We start from the raw sequence: 9,385 nt of genomic DNA, 5'->3' as shown, positions 1-9,385 counted from the left end.
CAGGTTACCCAGGGGGCAAAGCAAAAAAACGGACACGGAGCGTTGTAAAAGGTTTGACACCAGAAATGATATCTAGGAACTTCAAGGATTAAAACCTGGGTGGACAACCGGTCAACTAGCTGCTGGAAAGCTACAGGGGGCCAAAACCCCTTTCTGGGGTCATTTTGCTGGCGAAAATGATGTAAATGCAAATATTTAGGTACTACAATGGCATAAATAGTCATACAACTATAAAATTTGGCAGAGAGTATCTTGACACATAGGGGGAGGCATGAAAAAAACATTCTGGGGTTTGTTGCAACTCAATTTTAAGATATCACCCTCAACATCCCAAAAAAGACCAAAAAAAGTACTGTTCGCCTGACAAATTCTCATGAAAATTATTATTTTTCAGCACTTTATGGAGAATATCTATGCTTAACATGTATATAGAAAAATTCCTTAATTCATAAGCTTCCATTTGAGTCCAAGATAGCCTTTCTATCTCAAAAGCTCCACTTGCTGTGGCCAACGGTCTTCTCTATCTATCTGTTCACTTTGGGGAGACCAGAAATAGAATGGTTTCTGATCAGGCCAGTTAACATGTAGTTTTTCACAATAGGTGTTGCATTGTTTGGAGACAGCCTGTAGCTTTCCAGTAGCTAGTAGAAAGGGTATCTTGGACTCAAATGGAAGCTTATGAATTAAGGAATTTTTCTATATACATGTTAAGCATAGATATTCTCCATAAAGTGCTGAAAAATAATAATTTTCATGAGAATTTGTCAGGCGAACAGTACTTTTTTTGGTCTTTTTTGGGATGTTGAGGGTGATATCTTAAAATTGAGTTGCAACAAACCCCAGAATGTTTTTTTCATGCCTCCCCCTATGTGCCAAGATACTCTCTGCCAAATTTTATAGTTGTATGACTATTTATGCCATTGTAGTACCTAAATATTTGCATTTACATCATTTCGCCAGCAAAATGACCCCAGAAAGGGGTTTTGGCCCCTGTAGCTTTCCAGCAGCTAGTTGACCGGGTTGTCCACCCAGGTTTTAATCCTTGAAGTTCCTAGATATCATTTCTGGTGTCAAACCTTTTACAACGCTCCGTGTCCGTTTTTCAAAAAACTGGGATTTTGCCCCCTGGGTAGGTCATAGCAATCAGAGCAGACTTTAGTAGTACTATGCTGCTTTTTTTCATCAGGGCAAGACCTTAAGAGAAGTCCAAGTAGAGTTTAAGTTTCAGTTAGGAGGGACTGGCAGCAAGACTAAAGCAGGATATCAGATGGATGCTTAAATTCACATAATGTAACCAACCATTGTTGTGTTCAATAATTCAATAATTACACTATTTAAAACATTTTTTTTTATAGAACTACTGAGTTACTTATGGTTTGTGTGTGCTTTATCTTTAAATTGAAAACTGTGACAAAGCTGTCTAGGTACATTTTTTCAAATGTATAACAAAACAATCATTGTTTTGTGTGCACAGTAGAATTATAAGAATCTATTGAAGGATCATAATAAACTCTAAGTTAGGAGGGAGTCCCAGTATGACTGCTGCAATATCATACCTATGTTAGATTTCATGAACAGTTTTCTGTCATTTTTTACCTAAACATTACACTCTAAATAAGGGAATCACTTTGTTGCTCGTACATAAACGATTCTGTACTGCATGTATGTGAATGCAGTGGGTTCAAAAAAGTGAAAATTTGATATTAAAAGTTGATGATGAAAATATAATCAGGATGAACACTTCCCAGATTTCACACTTAGCACTTGCTGCCTATTTTGACACTGGTAATTTGAAATACTTGTATTTCATGATTGTGCTGTTCTTATACATTTTTATTGTCAGTATAAATGTTTTGCTGATTGTGGTTATCTGCTTGAACAGAAGTTTACATGAGCCATGTACCTGTTTCTGTGCAGCCTGTTTGTAAATGAGCTGTTCGGTAGTACAGGTTGTTTCCATCCCTGCTGGTTCAGATCCTCTCTGACATTCACACAGTGTCTGCTTCATTTTGCTTCTTGCAGATTTTTTGTGTCCATTCTTATGGAGCAGTTGAATATTTAAACTTAGCCATCATGTCTTATGACAGATATATTGCTATCTGTCATCCTCTACAATATAACACACGTATGACATCTAACAAAGTTGCCACACTAATTGGTGTGACATGGTTGAATCCTTTGCTTGTATGTATTGCCATATATTTGACATCCTCTTTACAGCTGTGTGGAAACACCATTTACAAAGTTTACTGTGATGGCCACTCTGTTGTTAAGCTTGCATGCTCAAATGCTCATGTAGCTAACATATATGGGCTAATTGTATCTTTTGGTACACTCCTTGGTGCCTTAATTTTCATCATGTTCACTTACATGAAGATTCTTCATGTTTGTTTTTCTGGCTCTAAACAGACCAGACAGAAAGCTGTCAGTACCTGCACACCTCACCTTGCTTCTCTATTGAACTTTTCTGCAGGGGCTAGCTTTGAATTAATGCAGAGCAGGTTTAATATGAAGAGTGTCCCCAATATGTTGCGTATTTTCTTATCATTATACTTTCTCACTTGTCAGCCGCTTTTCAACCCTATAATGTATGGACTGAATCTGTCCAAAATTCGTGTCATAGGTAAAAATCTAATGTCGAATGTAGGCGTGTGATATAAGGTTGCTGTTGGCTTGAAACCTTCAAACCTTTAAGTATTTTAAAGCAAAACTGTGCATTTTGTTATAATGGCACAAATAAATTAAATCAACTTTTCAACCTGTTTGCTTCTGTAATTGACATGCAGTATCTCACCCCCTATACTAAAGGGACAGCTTCACAGTTTTAGAAACAATACTTTGCAAAATTTTGTGACATACTAAAAATGGGCGGAATGTAATTTTTATGAAATTAGAAATTAAATTACCATCATTAGTGTTTATTTCTAGAACTGTTTTAGTGCTGTAACATACAGTACATACACAAACATTACATTTTACAACATGCTAATTTACATCAACCTCAAGAAGGCCATCAGATTTGCAATTTAAAGGGACATTCCGGCATAAGTCTAACACACAATGACACCGAGTAAGACTCCTCCTCGAGAGATTTTTGGACATCACTGGACTCCTTATCTACTGCACTAGGTAATCTACTCGTCAGGGCTTCTGCACTAGTAGCAAACGGCTGGAGGAGAGTGGGCGAGTTGTGTTTTCGTCTCTTTTCAATAGAAACCAGGCAAAGCTAGCAGGTGTTTGATCTGATGCCTCGTATTATGGGCTGGGACCCTGTTTGTACAGTTGCTGAAGTTTGGTGATGTTCTGAGCATTATTTGTGGCTATGATTGATGGGGGTTAGGGTTAGTGGAGAAAGCAGAGTTTTGCTTTAGTTGCTACAAATAGAGAAGGTAAGCAGACTTGATCTCTCGAAGGGGTGTCTTACTCGGTGTCATGGTGTGTTAGACCATAGGTTAAACTTATGCCGGAATATCCCATTAAGACGCATTCATTCTAACCAGATTCTTTTTACAAATCAAAAGCCGCGTTTCCACTACATGGTACCGGCTCGACTCGACTTGACTCGGCCTTTTTGCGTTTCCACTACGTAAAAGTACCTGGAACCTGGTACCCGGTACAATTTTTTTAGTACCTGCTTGGCTGCGGTTCCAAAACGGGTGAAGCGGTATTAAAATGTGACGTGTAAACATTGCAGACCGCTGATTGGTCAGAGAGTCATCACCAGCGGCCGCGGTTCATCAGATATCACCACATTTCAATAAATAAATGTTTTAAAATGAACAAACTATGCAAGTCTGGTCGCTTATCACCACATTTCAAAAATGAACAAAGTACGTGCACCTCAAACAACTTTACTGTGAACAACGGTGTGATCAGTATACAGTACTTTACACACAGCCCCCATGATACATTCATTTAGCCTACCAAACATGTGACAAACTATCATATTCATTTCGAAGGCATCATGGGGAGAGTGGGGTAAAGTGAGACATTTTTTACTTTGCTCCCCTCTAAGCCAGCTAAAATGATTTATCAGTAAAATGTACACATTTCCCATAAATTCAGGATGTTTCCTAGCAATGGAAATTATCAGAATGTATTTAGGACGAAGGGCAGTGAAAATATGATTGTTTTTTTTTTAAGTGGTCTCGTGTCTCACTTTACCCCAGCTCAGGGGTAAACTGAGACAGACTAGAGAAATCAAGGGGGTAAACTGATCCACTTACTTTTTCCACTCTGAAACTACCAGAACAACACATGTTTTAACAGTTAGAATCCTGACAGCTAGCTTGACAACCACACTTCGCAGAACTAATGTCGGACTAGTAGCAGAATCATGGGGATTGGTAAATTAAGCACTTTTTTTTCTCAACACAAAGTGACTCAAGAACAAAATCGTGACCATTTTGATCAAAAGTCCTCTTGTGTGTGGGGGGAGCCGACAAAGTGGAATGTGACTAAAATTGAGTTAGCTAATTAACCGATAAAGAAGTGAGCTGACTGAGAGCACATAGCATAACAAAGCAGTGTGGCTACAGATCATAGATCACGCGAGATTTCAGGCTTGGGGGACGAGATTCTAGTGTAAATCTTTGTGTGTGGTGTGCTCACAGTGTCTCACTCATGGATTTATTATAATACACCATGGTCTCACTTTACCCCGCAGCATTGTCTCACTTTACCCCAACACCCCCATTTTAGAAAAAACGACCTCTCTTAGAAATTCAGGCTAATTTTCAGCCAGCATCATCACATGGTGTCGGTAGTTCATCATCATGTATCATAGAAGTTTTTCTACCTGAATCAATTTGCTTTGGCACAACAGTTGATTAAGTTGGCACCAAGAAAATTTACTTTTACATGCAAAAATTACATTTTTGTGAAAAAAAAACATGCTTTCCACAGCATCATGAGGTCCTCTCCTTCATGGCCATGGGGAAATGGAAGGGGCTTGAAAACATAATGGTCAGATGACCAAAAATGTGTTCGGTTTTCTAGATACAGGGGGTGTCTCATATTACCCGGTGTCTCACATTATAGTACCCCACTCTCCCCTGCATAATAACATGTATGGTCATATTAATGTGTATGTGGTCTGAAATTAATGAATAAAATCTTCTCAAGAATCCTGCTGTCTGTGATTTTTTTTAAGGAACTAACAAAGATGAAAAAATGAAAAACCACTTATGTGTCACTTTAGGACTAGTACTGGACAGGTTATTGAGTAATGATTCTGTACTGATGAAGTAACTAGTTCACTAATCATCAATTTGTGATTAACTACACACTTAAAAATGCTGGGTTATTTTCATAATCCAACTGCTGGGCAGCTATGGATTTTGAGCTGATTGGGTTGTTTTTATCCAAGGTTGGGTTAAATATTTTGACCCAACAGATTGGGTTGATTTTCCTGCCCTGAGATTATCCAAGGTTGGGTTAGGCCTAAATATTTTAACCCAACAGTTGGGTTGATTTTCCCGCCCTGAGATTTCGACAGTTGAGATTTCGACAGTTGGGATTTCGACAGTTGAGAGTACACCTCACTCTCCAGCTTCAGACCACAGAAAACACTGTAAATGGTAAGTAAAACTTAAATTATTAGCCTAAAGGTTTGGTAGTTTAATGTGGTAGCCAAATAGTTGTGTCATAGTGTTACTTAAAAACTTCCCCTCACTCTGGACTAGGCGTTTTTTTCCGAGTTGCTTGCTTGCTCGCTAGCTAATTATTTTCAACTGATAAAATGGTTTCCATCACAGCAGCAGCAGCAGTTGTCAGGGCCGTGAAGGAGAGGAAATAAATGACAGGAGTTTTAACGGACAGGAGGACTGTGGTGAGTTGGGAAGTGGGTGTTAGCCGATAATATAATACATCCATGGTGTTAGCAGCGGATGCTAACCGCTAGCGCTAGGCGAAGTTAGCATCGAGCTAGCTGAACTTTTCTTTGCAGTGCTGCTGCTGCCCAGAGAAAGAGACATGCTAGCAGCACTGGCTAACATCCAGGATAGCTGGTGGGGTTATTAGCTCTCCTACTCTGCTGCACATATCTGTCCATCAAAGTCTGAGTGTAGGGATATTTTTCTGTTAGCTGTGTGTGTGTATTCAGTTGTGATAACATTAATGTGTGCTGAACCGTTAGTCGTTGAAAAACCGTCTTTGGTCGTTAGTGGGGGGTTAACGCACGTCGCCATAGTGACTGGTTAACGCACGTCGCCATAGTGACTGGCAGCAGTGAGTCAGGAAGGAGGGTGAGTGCCTTATTTAGTGCTTTTTGGTGCTATTTTGAGATGTATAACATTATTGCGGTCTTTCTTTTCTCTGGCCATAGTGAGAAGTGCTTGCAAATGATGTGGCCTTGTCTCATGGACACTCCAGGCATGGTGAGTTTACATCTACAATGTTTGTTTGTTGCCCTGTCTAAAATTCATATATTTTATTTCGACTTCTGGCTAAAAATCAAGGAATCCCTCATCCCAAAATTCATATAGGACCCTGTTTAAAAATTAATGGAATAAATAAATAAATATTTTGAAAACATTATTGTAAAAATAGAGTTAATGATTTGATTCTACCATATGGGCTTCAACAGGATGGGTATTTGAAGAGTTAAATGCAGAGATGCATACCGGTAGTTCATTAGCTGTGCACATTCAGCTAATTTGATTAAAATAAGGACAGGAACATAAATATCAGTGGTAAAAGATAAAAGCATTTAATAGTTAATGGTATTCTAAGTTCATAGTTACAAACAGTTCAAGTTAATAACTTCTGTTAAAATACAGTAGTTAAAAACAAGTTCATAGATATTAACGCTTCATTATAACGTACCCAGGTGCCTACCCAGTGTACAGATATTATAGCTACCTGGGATGGCCGTTACATGTGCCTAACACCCCCCTCCCCACCCCCCCTTTTTTTTGCTCAGGATTTTGCGGTGATACAGCCAGTGTTCTGAAAGAATGTCTGAGAAATGGATCCCGGAGTTGGCTGAGAAGATCATTCGTATGGCCAGGAAGGAGAAGACTGGAGACCCTCTTGCAAACATCGATTCACTCTCAGCAGGTATTCACATAGAGCTGGTGCAACATGTGGCTCTCAACTTTGTAGAAGTCAGCTTTTTCTCAGTGCAGCAGTGTGAGTTTGAGATCACTGGGCATTACCTGTAGAGTTGAACCTAACCTGGTGTACAAACTAATTTTTGAATCTTGTTTTTTTTTCTTTATTCTTCAGCCCGGAACAAACATGGTGCAGTACCTGGCGACCGCAAGCAGTAGCGCAGAATACCTGTATGTCCTCATGCTAGGGAGAAGCATCAGTGGGATAGCCTTGGAGCACCCATCTCTATCGGGTGCGGTGGATGGGGTATAGTTGTTACTGATATAATTTGCCAAAATATGTAGACTGAACATGTGAAGGGGGCAAAAAGCTAGATGCACTTTGTTTTTTTCTTTTCCTTTCCTTTTTTAATATGCAAGTTATTGTATGTTTAGCACTTAAAATCAATGCACTTAGCATTAATTTTATGATCCAGCAATGTTAAAAATGTATTCCGCTGTTTTAAAGTGAATTTCATCTGAACTTGAAATTTCCTTTTACTTGTATGGTAATAAAATAATGAGCATTATGTACTTGTTTCATTGAATCATTTCAGGTTTAATAACAAATTCATTGTGCAATGCTAAGGTTAATGTTCATTAATTATTGCTAATTTTGTTCTCAAACCAACATTTCCATTTTAACCCACTTCTTTGGTAACATTCACCCAACAACATGGTTGTGTTTTAGCCCATTTATTAGTTAATATTTAACCCAACAGTTTTGTCTCGGCTATATTGTAAATGAGGTTGCTCCTCAATATATTTCTGAGTTTAAATAAAGGTTATAATAAAAATAATAATTGGTTCTATTTTAGCCCATTTATTGGATAACATTAACCCAACAGCAGAGTTGTTTTTAACCCATTTTTTGGTATACAGTCTCAACCCAACATGCTGGGTTAAGCCCATAACCCAACCCTGTTGGTCTAAAACAACCCAGCGTTGGCCAGGTCCAAAAATGGACCAGCGTTGGGTTGGGCGTTAACCCAATTTGGGTTATTTTCAACCCAACATTTTTAAGTGTGTATCTATGAAATTTGATCATGAGTTAATGAAGAACTGATCATTAATAGTTCCTCATTAGTTCCTCATTAACTACTCCTCTGAAATTTGATCAGGGGTTCCTGAAGAACTGACCATTAACGAATAGTTAGTTAATCATTAGTTCCTCAGTTACTACTCTAATTTTGTGTACCTCAGTTCCCTAACCAACTACTCATTAGTTTCTCAGTAACTACTCCTCTGAAATTTGATCAGGGGTTCCTGAAGAACTGACCATTAACTAATAGTTAATTAATCAGTAGTTGCTCAGTAACTACTGTAATTTTGTGTACCTCAATTCCTCACTAACTACTCATTAGTTCCTCATTAGTTCTTCATTAGTTCCTCATTAACTACTCTAATTTTGTGTAACCTACCTTATTGTAAAGTGTTACCAATAAATGTTTTAAAATGAACAAACTATGCAGGTCTGGTCGCTTTTCCGCTGTTTTGCTACTCCCCCCGCCCCCCCGTCTGGCCATGTGGATTTGTTTACAGCCCGCAAAAAATCAGTACGGAGCGGTGGATAACGTTACGTGTATGTGTAGTCTTACTGTAACTGTCAAAAACAAAGGATTACAGTATTCGGGTTACGGAGCACGTTTATGTCATGGTGCAGCAGAGAGGAGAGCTGGGACACCGGGGGCGGCGACCGACCGAGTTACTACACTGATGTTGCAAGGTTCCCAGATAGCAAAAACCTTTTGGCATCATTTTGGCCCAAATCTGGCTGGTCATTTTGGCAAGATTATGGCCAGGCTTCCGGGCCCTAAATGGCCCAAAATAGGCAAGCCAAAGACAAACCAAAAGGAGGCCAAAACTCACCCAAAACTAATTGTGGCCTTCCAAAATACAGCCATAGCTGCCCCAAAAGAGCCCCAAATCCCCCAAATCCAACCAAAATCCAGCCAAAAAGTAGCCAGAACCGACCCAAAGAGAGGCCCAAAAGTATCCAAAAGTCACCCAAAGAGAGGCCAAAACCCACCCAAAACTAATTGTGGCCTTCCAAAATATAGCCATAACCAGAGACGTTCTAATATGAGGAGACAGACCACTCTGCCCGTTTTGAATGGGGAAAGCTGCGACGCCAAAGATGGCGCATGTCCCGCCCCTTTTCACCAGCAGCCAATCACCTGCGTTGCCAGAGCTGAACTAGGCCAATCATGTTGTTGCACCAGCGCATTCACAGTCACCACACACAGAACTAGGAGCCCATAGGTGATGATTAAGACGGATTTCATGTAAGTCTA

General features: G+C 39.4%; 1 long non-coding RNA gene and 1 pseudogene across 1 annotated transcript; both read left to right on the top strand.

Moving 5' to 3' along the window:
• Nucleotides 1–1,733: 1,733 nt before the first annotated feature.
• Nucleotides 1,734–2,655, top strand: LOC146980999 (olfactory receptor 52D1-like; annotated as a pseudogene).
• A 2,856-nt stretch (nucleotides 2,656–5,511) lies between these two features.
• On the top strand, nucleotides 5,512–7,059 carry LOC146980998 (uncharacterized). The gene is made up of 3 exons (XR_015036637.1): nucleotides 5,512–5,579; nucleotides 6,326–6,377; nucleotides 6,923–7,059. It is a non-coding gene; the product is annotated as an uncharacterized LOC146980998 (long non-coding RNA).
• Nucleotides 7,060–9,385: the final 2,326 nt, after the last annotated feature.

The sequence above is a fragment of the Trachurus japonicus genome, chromosome 9 (genome assembly GCF_045865225.1).
Source record: "Trachurus japonicus isolate A0001 chromosome 9, Traja_1.0".
NCBI lineage: Eukaryota > Metazoa > Chordata > Actinopteri > Carangiformes > Carangidae > Trachurus > Trachurus japonicus.
The sequence above is the reverse complement of the archived record's forward strand: the minus strand, read 5'-3'. Positions and strand labels throughout refer to the sequence as shown.